This window comes from Hyperolius riggenbachi, chromosome 6, assembly GCF_040937935.1.
Source record: "Hyperolius riggenbachi isolate aHypRig1 chromosome 6, aHypRig1.pri, whole genome shotgun sequence".
NCBI classification, from domain to species: Eukaryota; Metazoa; Chordata; class Amphibia; order Anura; family Hyperoliidae; genus Hyperolius; species Hyperolius riggenbachi.
Window position 1 is genome coordinate 207,895,191 of NC_090651.1, and position 23,791 is coordinate 207,918,981.

Here is a 23,791-nt window from a genome sequence, read left to right on the forward strand (position 1 = left end):
TGCGCACCAGTCCAGCACGGCCGTTACTACACAAACAGCCATTTGCGGTGCGTTACACAGTGAGTTTGGTGTGTCAGTGTGAAGCAGTACTCTAATTACACTCCCTGATTGATGTATACACATGCAAGATGTTTTAACGCACTTTAGGCCTGCAATTTAGCATTTAATGTGATTTCTGCCCTTATAACGCTGCTCTGCGTCCAATCCGGATTTTTCCTGGGGACTTTTGGCGTGTATCCCACTCTGCCATGCCCCCCCCCCCCCAGGTGTTAGACCCCTTGAAACATCTTTTCCATCACTTTTGCGGCCAGCATACATTTTTCTAGTTTTCAAAGTTCACCTCCCCATTGAAGTCTATTGCGGTTCGCGAAAGTTCGCGCGAACCGAACTTTCGCAGGAGGTTCGTGAACCGAAAATCGGAGGTTCGGGCCATCTCTAATCAGCATACAATACATCTGGTTTACAATCAGTAAAGGCACAGTGTAACACCTTATGCTGTACACACTGGAGGTAGATCAGCACACAGTGCAGGCACTAGAGAACAGCTTATACTGTACATACTGTAGGCAGCAGAGATCAGCACACTGCAGCTAGCGCGCCAAACAATATGAGAGTTATCCATCGAAAAATGAGTGTAGCCATGGACCAGAATGTGGGTGTGGTCACGGGTGGAGACAAATTTACATGAACTTAGCAATGTGGGACATTAGATTAGGACAGTGATGGCAAACCTTTTGGAGGCCGAGTGCCCAAACTGCAACCCAAAAGTCACTTATCTATCGCAAAGTGGCAACAGCAATTTAAACTAAATACTGTACAAACGTTTTAACTCATACATGAACATTATGAAAAATTCAAGTTGAAAATAAACTGTGAAGATAAACAATTTCATCCATCCTACTCCTGAAAAATGTATTCATTTTTTTTAGAACCTCCCAGTTTTATTTTCTGTTTTAAAAAGCTTAAAAAGTAGGTTTAATGCTATTGTCTCATATGATGATGATTCAGCTTTTCCCATAGTCTCGCAGTTAGCAATCATGTGATCCCCAACAAGACAAATTCAGCAATCATGAGGCCCCTATCAACACAAATTCAGCAATCATGAGGCCCACAACAAGACAAATTCAGCAATCATGAGGCCCCCAACATGACAAATTCAGCAATCGTTAGGTCCCCAACAAGACAAATTCAGCAATCATGAGGCCCCCAACAAATCATGAGGCCCCCAACAAGACAAATTCAGCAAGCAATCTTGAGGCCCCCAACAAATCATGAGGACCCCAACAAGACAAATTCAGCAATCATGAGGCCCCCAACAAGACAAATTCAACAGTCATGAGGCACATAAATAGACAGCATTTAACATAAATAGGCAGAATGCCCCCTTAATATGGTAGACACCTCTCACCTGGCTTCTGAATTCTCCTCTACTGACTGCTGTGCCTGGCAATACTGGTTTTGGCTGGATTGGGGATGATGTATGGGCTGAAAGGCCTGGCAGTGATGCTGTGGCCTGGCTGGCGGATGATGCTGTGGCTGGGTTGGCTGGCGGTGATGCTGTGGCCGATACTGTGGCTGGGTTGGCTGGCGGTGATGCTGTAACCTGGCTGGTGGTAATGCTGGGCTGTGCTCGGCTGGTTGAAGTAAATGCTGGCATGACTGGTGGTGATGCTGTGGCCTTTTTGACAGTGATTTTGGGCTGGTTGGCTGGTGGTGATGCTGGGCTGGCTGGCCTGGATAGTTTAGGTAGTGACAGGTGCCCCCTAGTTAAGGTAGCGCCAGGAGTCCCCCAGTTTAGGTAGTGACAGGAGCCCCCAATGTTCAGGAAGTGACAGGAGCCCCCCAGTTCAGGTAGTGACAGGAGCCCCCCAGCTCATTTAGTGACAGGAGCACCACAGTGTATGTAGTGACAGGTGCTCCCCAGTTCAGGTAGTGACAGGAGCCCCCCAGTTTAGGTAGTGAGTGACAGGGACCCCCAGGTTAGGTAGTGAGTGACAGGCACCCCCCCCAGTTTAGGTAGTGAGTGACAGGGAGGGACCCCCAGGTTAGGTAGTGAGTGACAGGGACCCCCAGGTTAGGTAGTGAGTGACAGGGACCCCCAGGTTAGGTAATGAGTGACAGGGACCCCCAGGTTAGGTAGTGAGTGACAGGGACCCCCAGGTTAGGTAGTGAGTGACAGGGACCCCCAGGTTAGGTAGTGAGTGACAGGCACCCCCCAGGTTAGGTAGTGAGTGACAGGGACTCCCAAGTTAGGTAGTGAGTGACTGGTGCCCCCAGGTTAGATAGTGAGTGACAGGGACCCCCAGGTTAGGTAGTGAGTGACAGAGACCCCCAGGTTAGGTAGTGAGTGACAGGTGCCCCCAGGTTAGGTAGTGAGTGACAGGGACCCCCAGGTTAGGTAGTGAGTGACAGGGACCCCCAGGTTAGGTAGTGAGTGACAGGGACCCCCAGGTTAGGTAGTGAGTGACAGGGACCCCCAGGTTAGGTAGTGAGTGACAGGCACCCCCCAGGTTAGGTAGTGAGTGACAGAGACTCCCAAGTTAGGTAGTGAGTGACTGGTGCCCCCAGGTTAGATAGTGAGTGACAGGGACCCCCAGGTTAGGTAGTGAGTGACAGAGACCCCCAGGTTAGGTAGTGAGTGACAGGGACCCCCAGGTTAGGTAGTGAGTGACAGGCACCCCCCAGGTTAGGTAGTGAGTGACAGGGACTCCCAAGTTAGGTAGTGAGTGACTGGTGCCCCCAGGTTAGATAGTGAGTGACAGGGACCCCCAGGTTAGGTAGTGAGTGACAGAGACCCCCAGGTTAGGTAGTGAGTGACAGGTGCCCCCAGGTTAGGTAGTGAGTGACAGGTGCCCCCAGGTTAGGTAGTGAGTGACAGGGACCCCCAGGTTAGGTAGTGAGTGACAGGGACCCCCAGGTTAGGTATTGAGTGACAGGCGTCCCCCAAGTTAGGTAGTGACAGGGACCCCCAGTTAGGTAGTGAGTGACAGGCTCCCCCCTCACCTTACAGAGTCAGACCTCTAAATCAGCCGGCGACCTGTTAGAGCGGGCGCACGGACCCACCACACTGTATAAGCAGAAGTGATGATCGAGGCTGACCGAGGTCTGACGCACGCTGGGCTGTCTGGCAGCGGGGATGGACGTGGGGGACAGCGGGGCCTGGGAACCCCTGTAAATAGATTGGGGGCACCCTAGGACATATTGGGGGCATGGGCCCCCTAGGTTAGAACTAAAAAGAGGTAGGTGCCATGAGGAAGAAGCTGTCTGAAACAAAATTACCAGGACAGGAGACTATAGACTTGAATCTGCTTGTGCGGTTTCAAGTACAGGAGATGAGGGGTAATGTTGGGTAATTCTCCCCAGGGGAGACAAAGACAGCATAACATTGAAGTTATAGTCCTTGTCTTAGCCCTTAACTAACAATAGCAAAAAAAAAAAAGGCTTGGCTGCATCTGAGTTTCAAATGAGGATAAAAATATCTCCCATGCTCACCTGCTTATCTATAAACAAATACCACATTATTATTGTCTGCATCCCACACTGCTGCGCGACTAGCATTTAGAACCTTTTCCAGCTTTTTAGCCTGTTGCTAACAATGAAGTGGAACATATTTTGCAAAGTTTGTAAATTCAGCAAAGTGAGAATTATCCATTTGAACTCCATATAGCAGTACAACTATTCCATATTATATATATTCATGGGGACAGGAGAACAATTACTTCCTGTGTGCCACAGCTACATGTGGCGATTGTTCATCCTGCAGCCCAGAGTCCCCGCTGTGCGTTCCATGTACATAGCTCTGTTATAAAGACAGCAGTTTGACCCTGTGAAGCCTGCCAACTGCGCCTCTTTGTTAACCATTTCAAAGAGGACAAAACATGACAGAGAATATACTAGTGGTGCAGTTGGTTGGTTTGCTGAGTGTTCACAGATAGCAAATTGCAGGAATCCGCAGAATGATTATGGTTGTCAGAGCACTGTTACACTGGGTCAAGGGTATCTATTCACACTGGGGTGAAAAGTGTAAGAAAACTATTGTTTACTTTACAGAAATTTATATTGTTTCTCCGCTGAATTTCGGCCAAGCGTGCCATGGCCGTGTAGGAATGCCTGAAATGCCCACACACCTTCCTCGACTGTTTCAGGACCTCCTGTAAGCCTGGATACTTAGACACAAATCTATGGATTATAAGATTGAACACATGTGCCATGCAGGGTACATGTGTCAACTTTCCCAAACTCAAAGCCGACAATAGATTGCTGCCGTTGTCACACACCACATTGCCGATCTCCAGTTGGTCTCCCTTCAGGTGTTTGATGCTTTGAAACATCTTTTCCATTACTTTTCTGGCAAGCATAATTTTTTCTAATTTTTGAAGTTTGCCTCCCCATTGAAGTCTATGGCGGTTCACAAAAGTTTGCGCGAACCGAACTTTCGCGGTAGGTTCGCGAACCTAAAATCGGAGGTTCGGGCCATCTCTAATCATCATCTTCATCATAATCATCCTCCACAGCTTTGCTTGTATCAGACACCTCCAAAACAGCACCAACAACAGGTACTTCATCATCCTCACACCTTACGTCCATACTGACGCCTAACTCAGACATATGAGGTGGTGGTGTAACATGCTTAGCACCGTCATCTTGTAACAATAATGGCTGTGGATCAGTTAATTACCCACCAAATAACTCCTGCGAACTGTCAAATGAAACGGATGTGGTGCTAGTAGTAGCAGTGGTGGCTGCCCGCTGAGAGTTAAGTGAGGTGCCAGAATCAGAGCAGGAGGAGGAAGATATGTCACAGTTCCATGCGGAAGCTGAGGAAGATGAGGTGTTCTGTGGTAAATAGTCAACTACGTCCTGACCATCTTGAGAGTTGATAGCACGTGACTTCTGAACACTATACTTTGGTACAGAGATGCACAAAATCATGCCAGCACGACCTCGAACAGACCTGCCGTGTGGCCTGCCTTGTTTTTTTGTCCATATTGGGGGGATGAAGTGAAAGGTATGCACTGACTTGACTAATACAATTTGCAGTCACAGGGATGCATTGAAAGGTACTGACTGCTGGTATAATACAATGTGCAGGATCACAGAAACAGTGAAAGGTACTGACTGCTGGTATAATACAATGTGCAGTCACACAGATGCAGTGAAAGGTATACACTGACTGCTGGTATAATACAATGTGCAGTCACACACATGCAGTGAAAGGTACTGACTGGTGGTATAATACAATATGCAGGCCCACAGATGGTATGTAGTGACTGCTGCTATCATACAATGTGCAGTCACACAGGTGCAGTGAAAAGGTATGCAGTGACTGCTGCTATAATACAATGTGCAGTCACACAGGTGCAGTGAAAGGTATGCACTGACTGCTGCTATAATACAATGTGCAGTCACACACACATGCAGTGAAAGGTACTGACTGGTGGTATAATACAATATGCAGGCCCACAGATGCAGTGAAAGGTATACACTGACTGTGTATAATACAATGTGCAGTCACACACATGCAGTGAAAGGTACTGACTGTTGGTATAATACAATATGCAGGCATACAGATGCAATGAAAGGTATACACTGACTGCTGGTATAATACAATGTGCAGTCACACAGATGCAGTGAAAGGTATGCAATGACTGCTGCTATAATATGATGTGCAGTCACACAGATGCAGTGAAAGGTATGCAGTGGCTGCTGGTGGTATAATACAATGTGCAGTCACACAGGTGCAGTGAAAAGGTATGCAGTTACTGCTGCTATAATACAATGTGCAGTCACACAGGTGCAGTGAAAGGTACTGACTGGTGGTATAATACAATGTGCAGGCACACAGGTGCAGTGAAAAGGTATGCAGTGACTGCTGCTATAATACAATGTGCAGTCACACAGGTGCAGTGAAAGGTACTGACTGCTGGTATAATACAATATGCAGGCACACAGATGCAATAAAAGGTATACGCTGACTGCTGGTATAATACAATGTGCAGTCACACAGATGCAGTGAAAGGTATGCAATGACTGCTGCTATAATACGATGTGCAGTCACACAGATGCAGTGAAAGGTACACAGTGACTGCTGGTGGTATAATACAATGTGCAGTCACACAGGTGCAGTGAAAGGTACACAGTGACTGCTGGTGGTATAATACAATGTGCAGTGAAAAGGTATGCAGTGACTACTGCTATAATACAATGTGCAGTCACACAGGTGCAGTGAAAGGTATGCACTGACTGCTGCTATAATACAATTTGCAGTCAAACAGGTGCAGTGAAAAGGTATGCAGTGACTGCTGGTGGTATGATACAATGTGCAGTCACACAGGTGCAGTGAAAAGGTATGCACTGAATGTGCTGTGCCTGGCATAGTATAGCAAATTAGCAAGGGTCAGCTGCGACAGACAGGGCTGTATAAGCAGTGTCAGTGGGCCACACACAAAAAAAAAACACATCACAAGAACATTAGCTCTCAAAAGAGCTTTTTTGGTGGTGCTTTTCAGCAACAAATATCAGCAAGGAGCAAGCTAACAAGACCTAACTAAGCTTTCCCTATCTCTCCAGCAACCTCTCTCCCTTCTCTCACTAATAGCAGCAGCAGCAGGCAGAGTGAGAAAATGGCCGACGCTGCTGCCTTTTATAAGGGGGAGGGGGGGCTCCAGGAGGGAGTGCAGCCTGATTGGCTGCCATGTGTGTGCTGACTGTGATGCAGAGGGTCAAAGTTTAGCCCAATTATGTAGTATAGGGGGCGGTCAAACTTGCTAAATGTTTGCGGTTCGATGCAAACTCACGTTGTTTGTGCGAATAAGTTTGCATGCGAACCGTTCGGGCCATCTCTACTCTGTACACTTCACACAGAAGCTAGATAAATGAACCAGGTTTTATTGGATAATGCCAACTTTTGCCTCCTGGCTAGAGCTAGTCAGCACATTCTGAAAATGATTTATTCATTGCTAACCATAAACCAGCTGAACACATACTGTATTAGTAAGTTCAAAACAAGCTTGCTCATTTACTGAGTACAATTATCCCAAGGTTGTAATGAGTTTGTATGTAGCAAAAACAGGTGAACCTTTGATCTCAGTAATTTCAGTGTTTGCAGTATTTACTGGTATTACCCTTGTCAATCCTGCACATCAGCTTGGAAGAATTTTAGCTACTTCTTCCTTAGAGTAGGTTCACACTTGTTCAAAAAACGTAACCATGGCTCTGGTTTTTGGCCCGGATCAAAACCATAGCTATGGATACCAATGTTAACCACTTCAGCCCTCAGTCGTTTTCACTTTATGCATCAGAGCAATGTTCACCTCCCATTCATTAGCCTATAACTTTATCACTACTTATCACAATGAACTGATCTATATCTTGTTTTTTCCGCCACCAATTAGGCTTTCTTTGGGTGGTACATTTTGCTAAGAGCTACCTTATTGTAAATGCATTTTAACAGTAAGAATAAGAAAAAAACGGAAAAAATTCATTATTTCTCAGTTTTCAGCCATTATACTTTTAAAATAATACATGCCTCCATAATTAAAACCCACGTAATGTATTTGCCCATTTGTCCCGGTTATTACACCATTTAAATTATGTCCCTATCACAATGTATGGCGAAAATATTTTATTTGGAAATAAAAGTGCATTTTTTCCGTTTTGCATCCATCACTATTTACAAGCTTATAATTAAAAAAAAAATATAGAAATATTTCATCTTTACATAGATATATAAAATGTTTAGACCCTTAGGTAAATATTTGTGTTTTTTATTGTAATTTTTTTTTTTTATTATTAAACATTTTATTTGGGTATTTTTGGGAGGTTGGGATGTAAGTAGTAAATTTTTTAATGTAAATATATGTTTATTTTATTTTTATTTATGTAGATGTAGTTTTACTTTTTGGTCACAAGATGGCAACCTTGGGTTTGTTTACATGACGTCACTCTAAGCGTAACATGTACGCTTAGAGGGACGTAGGGGAACATAGGAGGCAGAAAAAGCAAGGCTTCTGAGAGAAGCTGTTGCTTTTTCTGCGGGGGAGAGGAATCAGTGATCGGGCACCATGGCCCAATTCATTGATTCCTGGGCTAACGATCCACGGCCGGGAGCACGCTTGCACGCGTGCGATTGGCTGCGGGAGCACACATGGCCTCCTGCTCTACAAAGTGGTTAAAAAAATCAGTCTTCACTCAAAAGAGGAAAACTGATCCGTCTGCGTTCAGGGGGATCCGTTTTGAAAAACCAAACGCAGGGTCCGGATTTGCAGGATTTTCACGGATCCGGATCGTTCCCTGATCCACGGAGGGGTAGTGAAAATCTATGGCAAAACGGATCCCCCTCTACACAGGCAGCTTTTGACACAGAAACGGATACGTTTTCTGTGTCCCAGCCCTGCCTGTTGGTGGGGAGGGGGCCAACCATGCTGGAGGGGGTAGCAGCCAGGACAATGTATAAAGCAAGCGGCGAGCTGGGAACTCACTTCCTTGCATTCCACCGCTTGCTGCGTCACTTCCTGCAATGCCGCCCAATGAAGTACAGAGGGTGGCATTGCAGGAAGTGACGGCAAGCGGTGGAACGCAATGAAGTAAGTTCCCCGCTCGCCGCTTGCTTTATACATTGATTTTTAAATGCTTTTATACAGAAACTAGCTGGAGGGGGAGCGGGGAAGGTGGGACCCAGGTGAGGGGGGGACCCCCTCCCTACCGCCCGCTGCAAGCCCCTGTCTTGGCTGCTACCCCCTCCAGCATGGGGGGCACCCCACCCACGGCCAGGGCTGGGGATACGTTTCCATGGACTGGAAACGTAGGCTGCAAAAAGGTCTTTTTTTAGAAAATGGGGAGGAAAGAAATTGAGATAGGATTCATATTACTACCTACATTTTAGTATTTGGAGGGGTGTTACTGGTCATGCTTGGTCATGCTTGCAATGGAGGGGGGGGGGGAATAGGGGTGTCTTGCATAGGTACTATGCGGGACACCCTTGCTATTGGGAGGAGGAACTTAAGGTGGTCACCATGAGAGGAGACTGGAACTTTTAGGAAGGGAAGGCCCCCAATGAAATGTATGATGGGGTAAGCGATGCTTAGTAGTTACGACCCTGTTTTGGTAGGTAGACTTGTGCGTTTAGACTCATTTACTGGCTGCCTGACAAAGATTTTCTTGAGCTGCAATATATGGATAGATAATTTGACTTTTTATTCAGAATTTGAAGCTGCAATTTAGAATTAATACTGTGTTTCATCAAGGGGCAAGCTGTTCCATTCAATATCCAGGAAAGCAGGCCCAAACCATGATGGTGCTCCCACCATGTTTCACTGATGGGACTAAGTTTTTGCATTAAGCAGTGTTTCCAATACCAATTCTTATGCTTTTCATTCAAGCTAAAAAGTTCTATTCTTTGTCCATAGTCACTTTGCTCACAAGCTTATCAGTTACGGTACATGTTGCACTGCTACACAGCTTCCCTGATTGTCTTTTGATCAATAATTATAGTTAATAAGGGTAAAAAACATAGCACAAAGAGTTTCTTGTTTTTGTTTGCAGGTTTCAGCATCAACTGTAATCAGAGAAGATAACATTTTCCTCTACATTTTATACAATACATCCATTGCAATTCCCAGCCCTGCTGTTCCCTGCTAGAGGGACATATGATTTTTACACAGATAGCATTACTTTCGTACAAAGGCAAGTATGATAACTGTATGGGCAATAGATAGTAGGGAAACAAGTTTTTACTGAATGTTATGCCAGACCGTAATTTGCTTCCATCGTTAGCCTGAAATTCTTCTGAGACGTTCCATAGTGTTACATGCCTTGCTCTCATGTGATCTCAAGCAAATGTCACAGAAGAGCAAGACTGAGTCATTTTTTAACTTGAAACATCAGATGAAATACATTATTAGAACACCATAGCAACCAGCTTTACTTTTCACACCAAAATTAGAAAATTAATAAATACTGCAATACAACCAAAAATACTGCAAGTTATTAAGTGATTCATTTGCATGTTTGTCTCAGTAGCATCCTATAGGTTTAGTTAATGCCCCAAAAAGATCAGCGGACTTCGAGGAAGATGTCAACTTGTCAACTTGATCCTCCTATTACATGGGACAGAAAGCCATATTCTCTATACAATACTTGTAGCTTTGATCACAGACATATTGAACGTTTAATTAGCTGTAAGCTGTTGTTTACCTGACAGATTTACTTTCCAAGTTGTCTTCTGTGTGAGCCAAGGATAAAACAAAAATAACCAAGCTGATTAATTAATGAGCAGAGTCTGCCGAAAATGAAAGCTAATGACTGAACGTATAATTCCATCTTATCAGGAAAGTATCACAATATGAGTTTATTTTTAAAACAGAAGCAAAACAAAGCTATGAGATAATCTATGTAGGATAGCAGATTTGAATCTCTGAATGTCTTTCTGTAATCAGTGACTCCATTTATATGGCCATATAAAGTATATGGCCAATTGGCCATGATGGGCAGTGGGCACAGAACAAAGACTTGCTGGCAGTGTAAAGTTGTTGGACTAGCCAGATGTCATTATCCTCCACCCCACCCCCTTCCACTTTGCCCCAGCCAGTAACCCAAACAGTTATTGTGCTCATCGCTAACAACCAAGGATAAATGTATACTTTTTCTGCCCCTAGGCCAAGGATGTTGTTGCTCCCCTTTTATGTGCAGCAGTGCCCCTCCCATTCCATGTTCCATTCCATGTAAACCATCCATGTACTGCAGCCGCTCTCTTTCATAAACAGTTCCCTTGGACATTAGCTTCCCCATTTTCATCTATTGCTTCCCATTTTGAGCCTCCTCTTTCATATGTAGCAGCTAGAGATGTCGCGAACGGTTCGCCTGCGAACGGTTCCAGGCGAACTTTGGGGGTTCGCGTTCACCTGGCCCAAGCGAACTTTTGCGGAAGTTCGATTCACCCCATAATGCACTATGAGGGTCAACTTTGACCCTCTGCATCACAGTCAGAAGGCACATTGCAGCCATTCAGGCTACACTAAGCCCTGGAACCCCACCCCAATTTATATAAGGCAGACTCGCTGGCCATGACACTCACTCGTGTGCCTGCTGCAAATAGACAGACTAGGGAGAGCTGCTGCAGATTTTTTCTCCTAGGGAAAGATTAGTTAGGCTCGTGGCTTGCTCCTGGCTGATTGTTATTGCTAAAATAGCACCCATCAACAGCTCTTTTGAGAGCTAATGTTTTCCTGATGTGTTTTTTTTTTTTTGTGTGTGTTGCTCACTGACACTGACATTATACAGCCCTATCTGTTGCAGCTGGACCTTGGTAATTGTTATTACTGTGCCAGCCAGGCCCTGCCTAACTATCTATACTGGGACACCTACCTATGCCTACCTAACTACTGGGACACCTACCTACCTATACTGGGACACCTACCTATGCCTACCTAACTACTGGAGCATCTACTTACCTATACGGGGACACCTACCTACCTATACTAGGGGACCTACCTATGCCTACCTACCTATACTGGGTCTCCTACCTATGCCTAGCTAACTACTGAGGCACCTACCTACCTATACTGGGACTCCTACCTATACTTACCTACCTATACTGGGTCTCCTACCTATGCCTAGCTAACTACTGAGACACCTACCTATGCCTATCTACCTATACTGGGTCTCCTACCTATGCCTAGCTAACTACTGAAGCACCTACCTATGCCTACCTACCTATACTGGGACTCCTACCTATGCTTACCTACCTATACTGGGTCTCCTACCTATGCCTAGCTAACTAACTACTGAGGCACCTACCTATGCCTACCTACCTATAATGGAACTCCTACCTATGCCTACCTACCTATACTGGGACTCCTACCTATGCCTACCTACATACAAGAAGATAATAAGGTCGTTGCTTCATTGTGGACAGACCAAATTTGATCAGCTTGACAGGCGACCACAGCCTGCACTTTTGGTGTCTATCCCACTCCGCCACCTGGGGGTCCAGGTGTTAGACCCCTTGAAACATGTTTTCCATCACTTTTCTGGCCAGCATAATGTTTTCTATTTTTCAAAGTTCGCCTCCCCATTGAAGTCTATTGTGGTTCGCAAACTTTTACGCGAACCGAACCTTCCGCGGAAGTTCGCGAACGGGGTCGCGAACATCTCTAGTAGCAACCCCTCTTTCATATCTAGGTGCACCCATGGGCTGCAGCCGCTGAGTGGAAGTCACAGGGAAGGCTACTGACTTGTTCTGACTTTCTTGGCTGTTTAGAGGCCCCAGAAGGATGATGTTGTGGACCCCGAGTATGGGGAAAATAGGGATTATTCATAATTTAAAAAAATCATTCAAATCAAATTTAAACCAATCATGAATTCATTAAAAATACACAAGTAAGGTTCAGCGGAGAGAGGATCAGCACAGGACTAGGGCCTTTCAAAAAAATGTCAATAAAATGCCCTTTAAACCACCAGCAAGCAAGAAAATACTCAAAAATATTTCAATAGTACATTGTCACCCATTTTTTGGTGCTTTTCAATTGCAAAGTGCTGAAAAAATTACTTTTTTTTTTCAAATATATTTTATTTGATTTTTAAAGCTTTTCAAGGAAAAGGATCTTTTACAACCATAGAAAGTACAAAAGACAGGTGACAGCAAGAGGCTGCCCAAATTGGCTACAAAGCAGGGTTATTTGTTAGACAAAAAAAAACTATCACATATCTATATAGCAGTTCTAAATGTCCGAATTGGTTTAAGTTACAACTTCAGATTAAATGTCATACTCTCCTTTCCCTTACTTTTTACCCCCTCCCCACCTAACTCTCTAACCCCCCCCCCCCCCCCCCCGAACAATAAACTAAGCTCTCTCTCTTAGTGATGTAGAGGTCCCATGTCCCCGGCATGGGTTTGCAGAGAGTTTCTGACTGTTGTGATCTGTTCAGGTCTACCTGGCAGCGCCAGTTTGCCCAGAGTGCCCAGAAGATCCTCAGTGGCATACCACGCGGTATACTTAAAGGGTTCCATCAGAGCATTTATTTCCAACCTAGTGAAATTGTAGGTGATATACGGTTTCCACCTCTTGAAGAAGCTTTTAGAGCTTTTCTCTTTATGCATTAGTGTATCAATCTTGGCCATAGCGAATAGTTCATTTAATTCCGATTTGAGGTCCCAGATGGAAGGAGTAGATGGATATATCCAGCGGTTAAATATGGATTTTCTTGCGGCTGCAACACATATATGTGCTAGTTCTGATGGAATTTTGGATCGGTCTGCTGGGTCAGGAGTAGAGGAGTTATAATTAAAGAGGCAGAGCATAGGGTCTAACGTTAATTTCTTATGACACATACTATTGATGTATTTTATAGTCAAGAGCCAGAATTTCTGTATGCTGGGGCATGACCAAATGCAGTGGACCAGATTTGCTTGGGGCAATTTGCATTTTGGACAGTATGGCTGATAGCCGCTTGGAGGAACTTTATATTTAATGTCGAAAGCATATTTAGCCCGGTGTATAAGGAGCAGGTGGGATTCTCTCCAGGTCTCATTGGTTATAAGTGCTCTAATTTTATTGTTACCTTCAATGATCTTTTCTTCCAGTTGCGTATCAGGGAAGTGTTTACTCCAAAATTGTAGGTTCTGTTTACTTTGGTGCTTAGTATGTAGAAGAGAGAGTGCGTGCTGTGTAGCTGAGAGTGTCATGTCGACTCCCCTTGGTTTGATGAAGGTGTCAAAAGAAGAAATGTTAGCTATGGTGGAAATCCTGGTTATTTGAGATGACACAAAGGACCGGATCTGGGCATACAATACATCAGAAAGTCTGCATGAGGGATTTGATACGAATTTTTGATTTCTGAAAAAGATCTCCAAGTTTGAGTTTCCAGATTTAGCATTTGTCCCAATCTCAGCAAGCCCTTTTCTTCCCATTTAAGAAAGGCCCCATGCTGCATGCCTGCCTTGAAGCCTGGGGAGCCCCACAGCGTGATGTATTTGGAGATTCTCCATGGTAAATGATACATCTTGCGTAGCTCCCTCCAAGTGAGAATGGTGTCACGGAATAGGATGCTATGCCGAATCCTAAGAGGTAACTGAGGCCATGATGCATGCAGGAGACCCACTAGGGTCCAAGGTTCTGCTATGGCATTTTCTAAAGGATAGTTGGAGAACATAGAGGTGGCAGCAATCCAATTTCGAACGTGCCTAGCAAGGCAGGCGATGTTATATCGCCTAACATCTGGTATCCCCAGTCCCCCCACATCTTTAGGCAAGCAGAGTTTACTCAAACAGACTCTGGCTCTTTTCCCTTTCCACAAGAATTGGGAAAAGTTTTTATTTAGCAGTTGTGTATCCTGATGCTTAATTAGCAGGGGGAGGACTTGCATGGGGTAGAGCAGTTTACCGAAGCTTACCATTTTCAGTAGGGCAGCACGGCCCACTAAATTGAGGGGTAGGTTTGACCAATTTTTAATCTGGTTTATAATTTTTTTAATTAATGGGGTGATATTTAAAAGATAAAGTGAGTGGGGATCTGGTGCTATTTTAATGCCTAGATAGCTAATAGGACCTTTCGTGACTTGAACTTCTAGGCTGCTATTATGCAATGATACTCCCTGCTTGGTGAGGGACATTAGTTCACTCTTGGTGGCGTTTATTTTATATCCTGACACAGAACCCACCTGTCGGATTAAATCTAACAGGGTCGGAATTTGTTGGAAAGGTTCACTTAAAAATAGGATGACATCATCTGCAAAAAGTGCCTGTGTGACTCGCTTGCCACTAAAGCTTATTCCGGGGTTGGCTTTGCTGAGTAATCTGGCTAGGGGCTCTAATGCGATGTCAAACAGTAAAGGAGAGAGGGGACAACCTTGACGGGTCCCTCTATATATATTTAAGGGGCTGGAGATGAAACCCGGCAGATGAATTCGCGCTCTAGGATTAGAGTATATTTGATTTATTAAATTTAGAAAAGCTCCGGAGAATCCCATTTTAATTAGCGTAAGGTTCATCCATTTCCAATGTACAGCATCAAATGCTTTTTCAGCATCCAAGGTAAGTAGAGCATAGAGATGAGCGTAATGACCTAATTACGATTTCGCGAAATTTTGCGTAATTAGTGTAATTACGATTATGGCCGTAAGTACATAATCGTAATGAAGAAGGATTTTGCGAAATTTCGCGTAAGCGTAATTTTCGCGTAATTTTCGCATTACAGTGGGTTCATGCCGTAATTTCGCATTAAACGCTACCGTAATTTCGCGTTAAACCGTAACGCTCCGTATAATATAAAAAAGCCGCCGACTTTAAGGGTTAATAGCAAAGTCCCCTTAAATGCTAAGAGCCTCAAATTTGGAGAATATATTAAGGAGATCAGGAGGAATAAGAGGAAAAATTTTTTTTTCAAAAAGACCTTATAGTTTTTGAGAAAATCGATGTTAAAGTTTCAAAGTAAAAATGTATACATTTAAAAACCCGCCGACTTTAACGGTTAATAGCAAAGCCTGCTTAAAGTTTAGGAACACCAAATTCCTAGGGTATATTAAGGGGATCAGTGGGAATAAGAGGAAAAAAATTTTTTTCAAAAAGACCTTATAGTTTTTGAGAAAATCGATTTTTTAAGTTTGAAGGGCGAAAATGTCTTTTAAATTCGGAAAATGTCAGTTTTTTTTGCACAGGTAACAATAGTGTATTATTTTCATAGATTCCCCCAAGTGGGAAGAGTTTTACTTACTTCGTTCTGAGTGTGGGAAATATAAAAAAAAAACGACGTGGGGTCCCCCCTCCCAGACCTCTTTAACCCCTTGTCCCCCATGCAGGCTGGGATAGCCAGAATGCGGAGCACCGGCCGCGTGGGGCTCCGCACCCTGACTATACCAGCCCGCATGGTCCATGGATTGGGGGGTCTCGGAAGGGGAGGGGCAGCCAAGCTTTCCCCTCCCCCTCCGAGCCCTTGTCCAATCCAAGGACAAGGGGCTCTTCTCCACCTCTGATGGGCGGTGGAGGTGGAGGCCGCGATTTCCTGGGGGGGAGGTTCATGGTGGAATCTGGGAGTCCCCTTTAAAAAGGGGTCCCCCAGATGCCCACCCCCCCTCCCAGGAGAAATGAGTATAGAGGTACTTGTACCCCTTACCCATTTCCTTTAAGAGTTTATAGTAAATAAACACACAGACACTTAGAAAAAGTATTTTAATTGAACAAAAAACATAACCACGAAAAAAGTCCTTTAATATTCTTAATTAACCATTAATACTTACCTGTCCCTTTAAAAGCCAGTTCCCACGCAATATCCTCGGAAATATACTAAACAGTTACAATATAACAAAGTTATTACAATGTAACAACTTTGTTACATTGTAACTACGCCGCACCCGACGCCACTCGCCGCTCAGCCGCCGCACCCGCACGCACCCGACAGAGCTCTGAGCTATATAGCTCAGAGCTCCCTAAGCATCTTTGTATTTGGGCTCCAAGGAGCCCCATTGGTCCTTAGCAGACCAATGGGGTTCCTTTAAATCAGAAGGAACCCCATTGGTCTGCTAAGGACCAATGGGGCTCCTTGGAGCCCAAATACAAAGATGCTTACAGAGCTCTGAGCTATATAGCTCAGAGCTCTGTCGGGTGCGTGCGGGACGCTAAGTCCCCGCCGGCTCCCGCTGTCCACCCCGCCCACATCTGTCACCCACATGTCACCCACATGTGGGTGACATGTGGGTGACATGTGGGAGAGGCGGGGAAGGCAGCGGGAGCCGGCGGGGACTTAGCGTCCCGCACGCACCCGACAGAGCTCTGAGCTATATAGCTCAGAGCTCTGTAAGCATCTTTGTATTTGGGCTCCAAGGAGCCCCATTGGTCCTTAGCAGACCAATGGGGTTCCTTCTGATTTAAAGGAACCCCATTGGTCTGCTAAGGACCAATGGGGCTCCTTGGAGCCCAAATACAAAGATGCTTAGGGAGCTCTGAGCTATATAGCTCAGAGCTCTGTCGGGTGCGTGCGGGTGCGGCGGCTGAGCGGCGAGTGGCGTCGGGTGCGGCGTAGTTACAATGTAACAAAGTTGTTACATTGTAATAACTTTGTTATATTGTAACTGTTTAGTATATTTCCGAGGATATTGCGTGGGAACTGGCTTTTAAAGGGACAGGTAAGTATTAATGGTTAATTAAGAATATTAAAGGACTTTTTTCGTGGTTATGTTTTTTGTTCAATTAAAATACTTTTTCTAAGTGTCTGTGTGTTTATTTACTTTTAACTCTTAAAGGAAATGGGTAAGGGGTACAAGTACCTCTATACTCATTTCTCCTGGGAGGGGGGGTGGGCATCTGGGGGACCCCTTTTTAAAGGGGACTCCCAGATTCCACCATGAACCTCCCCCCCAGGAAATCGCGGCCTCCACCTCCACCGCCCATCGGAGGTGGAGAAGAGCCCCTTGTCCTTGGATTGGACAAGGGCTCGGAGGGGGAGGGGAAAGCTTGGCTGCCCCTCCCCTTCCGAGACCCCCCCAATCCATGGACCATGCGGGCTGGTATAGTCAGGGTGCGGAGCCCCACGCGGCCGGTGCTCCGCATTCTGGCTATCCCAGTCTGCATGGGGGACAAGGGGTTAAAGAGGTCTGGGAGGGGGGACCCCACGTCGTTTTTTTTTATATTTCCCACACTCAGAACGAAGTAAGTAAAACTCTTCCCACTTGGGGGAATCTATGAAAATAATACACTATTGTTACCTGTGCAAAAAAAACTGACATTTTCCGAATTTAAAAGACATTTTCGCCCTTGAAACTTAAAAATCGATTTTCTCAAAAACTATAAGGTCTTTTTGAAAAAAATTTTTTTCCTCTTATTCCCACTGATCCCCTTAATATACCCTGGGAATTTGGTGTTCCTAAACTTTAAGCAGGCTTTGCTATTAACCGTTAAAGTCGGCGGGTTTTTAAATGTTTTTGAAACTTTAACATCGATTTTCTCAAAAACTATAAGGTCTTTTTGAAAAAAAATTTTTTCCTCTTATTCCTCCTGATCTCCTTAATATATTCTCCAAATTTGAGGCTCTTAGCATTTAAGGGGGCTTTGCTATTAACCCTTAAAGTCGGCGGCTTTTTTAGATTATACGGAGCGTTACGGTTTAACGCGAAATTACGGTAGCGTTTAATGCGAAATTACGGCATGAACGAAACGCAAAATTTCGCATTGAAAATTATGCTTACGGTATTTTCAATTACGATTTTAATGGCAATTACGCTACCGCAATTTCGCATCGTAATCGCGAATTTCGCATGCGTAATTATAGTAATGCGAAATTTCGAAAATTTCAGCTCAACTCTAGTAGAGCAGCATTTTTATACGTTTTGGGGTATGCTTTTACGTGTTCCAATATTGTGAGGACCTTTCTAATATTTGCCACTGCGGATCGCCCTTTTATGAACCCTACCTGATTGGGATGTATTATTTTTGGGATGATATGGGACAGTCTGGTTGCTATTAACTTGGTTAGGATTTTAATATCTTGATTAATTAGGGAAATTGGTCTATACGATTCTGGAAGTAAGGGATCTTTTCCTTTTTTAAGTATAAGTTTGATGTATGCTTCATTAGCTGTTTCTAAGAAACCTTCGTCTCGTAGAATTTTGTTGTATAAATGGGCTAGCGTGGGGGCAATTTCTGATTTTAGTATCTTGAAAAATTCTGCGGGAAGACCGTCAGGGCCAGGCGTTTTGTGATTAGATAGAGATTTTATAGTGCTAATGACCTCTTCTGAAGTTATTTTTATGTTTAGTTCTTCTAAATCCTGGGGACTGATTTTGTTAAGTTTGGCTTCATCTAGCCATTTAGTGGCCTGTTGTTCACTGCAATCCTTAGGTTTTGCGTATAGTGTTTCATAGTAGTCACGAAAAGTGTTTACTATTTCTTTTGGGTGATGAGTTAAAGACCCATTTTTATCTTGAATTTGTAGGATATGATCATAGTCTAAAGAACCTCTGGTATTTTAGCGATCAATTTCCCAGATTTGTTTCCGAATTTAAAGAAGAAATGGCGTTTGCTCGATAAGGTCTGCATTTCTCGGAGGGTGAACCATTTGTTTACCTCTGTCTGACATTTAAGCCAGTTCATTTTAGTGAGGGGGTTTGGGGACATCAGATAAGATTGGTATGCTTTGAGTACTTGAGAGATTGCTTCTTCATAGGCTTTACTGACTTGTTTCTTTTTATGAGACATGTGGGCCAATATTCTTCCCCTGAGCACCGCCTTAGCGGTGTCCCAGAAGAGAAAAGGGTCACCGGAATGAGGAGCATTGTCATGACTGAATTCTTCCCACCAATTTTGCATGAGAACATGGAATTCATCATCCCCGTAAATGTAAGAGGGAAATCTCCATAGGATGTCTGTACCTCGGGGAATCTGGGTCAACAGCTTCATAGTGATTGGGGCATGGTCCGAGATTAAAATATCATGAATTTCTGCTGTTTGTAGTTTAGGTATTAAGTTGTGACCCAAGAAAATATAATCGATGCGTGAGAAGGAGGAGTGGGGGGAGAGTAGAAAGAGTATTCTCTGTCACAAGGATGGAGAAATCTCCAGGTATCAGTGAGGTTAAATTCACGGGCCAGGTTGGCTAGGTTTGTCTCCCCTCCATTCCTCCTCCTGCTACCTCCAGACTCAGGACAATGTAGAAAGAGCAAAAAGATGGTCGGCACTATCCAGAAGAGTAGTCCACTAGAAGTGACAAGATGGACTCAAAAACACCCACGCTCTTGATTCTATTGTCTTACGTGCTCAGGATGACTCAAAACGCCAAGGATACTAGGTCACAGAGAAGATACAGGAAACATCCGGCACTTGTAGCAATAAACTTCATTTATTACGGACTGTGCTCAAACAATGGAGTGCATGCAGCAAACATAGCGTGTTTAGAACAATACAGTCCTACCATGGGTGTGGAGTTGGCAGTGGGCGCAGGGTGTAATAGGGCAGCCCTATTACACCCTGCGCCCACTGCCAACTCCACACCCACGGTAGGACTGTATTGTTCTAAACACGCTATGTTTGCTGCATGCACTCCATTGTTTGAGCACAGTCCGTAATAAATGAAGTTTATTGCTACAAGTGCCGGATTTTTCCTGTATCTTCTCTGTGACCTACCTCCAGACTCAGTTTTTGTATCTTCAGTTATGTTCATCACCTCATTCCATTCACCCCCTATGATAAGTCTATCAGTATCTCCCCGTGTTATTTTTGTCTTAAGTGATTTGTAGAATTTAGCTTTAGTTTCATTGGGACCGTAAATATTATAAATGCTGAGACATTCTCCGGGAAGATGCACCCTCACGGCCACACAGCGTCCCGATGTATCTGAGTGAAGTAATTCCACTTTCCCTTTAATAGCTTTACTAATTAATATCATTACCCCCGCTTTTTTGCTTACCGCTTCTGACCCAAAAGAGCTTGCTACCCACCCTTTGTGCATGAATTTGAATTCATCGGCTCGGAGGTGAGTCTCCTGTAACAGAGCTACGTCTACCCTAAGTTTTTTGAGGTGACGTAGTACTTTGCCTCTTTTAATGGGAGATCTCAGACCCTTGACGTTCCATGAGCAAATGTTTACTGACATGAATTAGTTATAGCAGGATATGCATGCTGATGAGTTGTGCATCTTCCAGGCATCTCCAAGGCACAATACATAACAGAAACACAACGTCATTATTAATATGTACACTAGAGAGTGAGCAACTATAAATCCCCTTAAACAAACATAAAGAACCTATTGCTATTTTACCCATTAAGGTTAAGAACAGTATTAAAACAACAAATTGAATGAACATTAATGGAGATTGAACGTATGTAATTCTCCTAACATCACCGCGTGGTGTGTGGACTTCACTTCTTCCCCACATCATACCTTATATAGCATCCTCGCCCCTTAAGTCCCATAAACATCCGCAGCAGAATATACCACGTATTTTAGATTGCGTGACTATGGAGGAGAGCTGAAAGGGTTACACCTTCTGATGGCTTGTAGATCAGGCTAGATCAAGGTTAGAAGGTGAGTTATTAGTAGACGCGTTTGGAGGAGTATTTCTCCCATCTGCTGTTTGTTCCTGTGAGTGGTTAGGGGATCTACCCTCCTTACGCGGCGGTGTAAATAACGTGGATTGGAGATACTTCTCCGCGTCCTGAGGATGTTTGAAGATGGTAAAGCGACCATCAGCGTCAGTTATTTTGAGTGTAGCTGGGTAAAGCAGGGCAAATTTCACCTTTCTTTTCACAAGGGCTGAGCAGATAGGGATGAAGGCCTGCCTTTTTTGCGAGACTTCCAGAGAATAGTCATTGAAGATACGCAGTTTTGCCCCTTGGTATTCTAAAGAACTTTCAGCAGTTTTGAACGCTCTAAGTATTTTAGACTTGTCTGTAAAATCCAGGTACTTTACCATTACCATGCGCGGCAGTGGCTCACCTCTACTCCGCTTTTGCAGGCCTACTCTGTGGGCTCTTTCTGTTTTACACTGGTCAGAGATTGATAGGAGGCTGGGCAGTGTGATTTCACAGAACTCTTTGAGATCTTCCGGCTTAATTGTCTCCGGAAGGCCTACAATGCACAGGTTGCTTCGCCTGGATCTATTCTCTAGGTCCTCTATGCGTGCATGAAAGATATCGTTTTGCCTGCGAGATTCCTTCAGCTGCTGTGATGCCTCATAGAGATCATCTTCGCATTGTGAAATGCGCTTCTGTGCCTCTGCTATTTGCTTTGTATGTGTCTGCAGCTCTTTGGTAATGGCGGTCAGTGATTGCGTGACTGCCGATTCTATGATGTTGTAGTAGAACGTAGAGTCCAGCACCATCAGTTGTATTAATGCTCTTTATTATAAAAGACACATTGACAAAAGAAGCAACGTTTCGGAGGGGACCCCCTCCTTTCTCAAGCCAAAGTCAGTGTCTGAACATATGCTCTAAATCACACATTTATATACACATACAGACATGGAGATAACCAATCACATTTGATGTCTGCCTATGGCGACCAATCACTTACCACCACCTTGGGCGGACTTGATAGAGAACTGTGTCTTTCATATTCAAATGTGAGCAGACGCTCACCAGCCAGTGATGCGCAGGAATGGGGGAGGAGAGTGCCGGCCGCACTAGGCTCGTCTCCACAAAACGCCGACCACTCAGCCCAGAGGAGCTGGAGAACGTCATCAGGTCACGCCTCTTAACGAGGCGGACCTGATGGGAAACCTCCGTGGCTGCGAGCGCGCGGCGTAGCCGCCGCCCCCTGTGGTGTCAGCGTCACCAAGTCACATGGTCGGAACGTAAACAGACCGGCCTCGTGCTTGAAGTGGGACGTAACACACAGCGCTGACCACCACGCCCCCCTCCCTCCGCGCAACACGCTGGAAAACATAAACAAAGAGACCTCATTACAGTCAATCAGTGTAACAACAGCGAAAGCCATCAATCTGTAAGCTTCATGGTACTATTATCATGGAAAAATGATTGAGTTGGTAAATATAACTAATAACCATGAGACAACGTAGCAATAACAAACATGGAAATAAACAATATTCAGAGGAGCAATTAAAGGAACGGTTGCATGTCATATTCTCTATTTAGCCCCCTTGGTTCTAACGTATCTAATCTGCGGATCCATACAGCCTCTCTATAAAGGAGTTTGGTTAGCCTATTACCTCCTCTTCTAGAAATAGGTACCTGTTCTAATATTTGGAACCTAAGCTGACTTACTGTATGCCCTGCTTGCGTGAAATGTGCCGATACTGCTAGCTCACAATTTTTATTCCTAATAGTACTTCTATGGGAAGCTAGTCTAGCTTTCACGGGTTGTGTGGTTTGGCCAATGTAAAGAAGTCCACACGGACACTTAAGGGCATAGACTACATATCTTGAGTTACAGTCATAATGACCAAAAATCTTATAGGTGGTGCCCAACCGGGGATGTCTAATTACTGGACCTCTGATAACACTGTTGCAATTCACACAATTTAAACAAGGGTAAGTACCAAAAGGGCGACTGGAGGGATTGGGTTGTGGACAACCTGAACCGAAATCTGCCCTCACTAATTTATCTCTAAGTGTAGGGGCACGCTGACACCACAGGGGGCGGCGGCTACGCCGCGCGCTCGCAGCCACGGAGGTTTCCCATCAGGTCCGCCTTGTTAAGAGGCTTGACCTGATGACGTTCTCCAGCTCCTCTGGGCTGAGTGGTCGGCGTTTTGTGGAGACGAGCCTAGTGCGGCCGGCACTCTCCTCCCCCATTCCTGCGCATCACTGGCTGGTGAGCGTCTGCTCACATTTGAATATGAAAGACACAGTTCTCTATCAAGTCCGCCCAAGGTGGTGGTAAGTGATTGGTCGCCATAGGCAGACATCAAATGTGATTGGTTATCTCCATGTCTGTATGTGTATATAAATGTGTGATTTAGAGCATATGTTCAGACACTGACTTTGGCTTGAGAAAGGAGGGGGTCCCCTCCGAAACGTTGCTTCTTTTGTCAATGTGTCTTTTATAATAAAGAGCATTAATACAACTGATGGTGCTGGACTCTACGTTCTACTAAGCAATTGGAGACGGGAGTGCTACCTATCTTCTGGTCCAGGCACATCACCAGCACAAATACAGGTGTGCGATCCACAAGTACTTTCTACGTGATTCTATGATGTTGTGCAGGTCTGGCATCAGGTATTTGGCAACTTCTTTGGCCATATGTTTATATCTCTGAATCTTAGGGGTTCTCTTACCCTGCCTCTCTCGTTCTGAGTCCTCTTCCCACTCCTGCTGCGAGGAGTCCTCTGTGGCGTATGTATCCT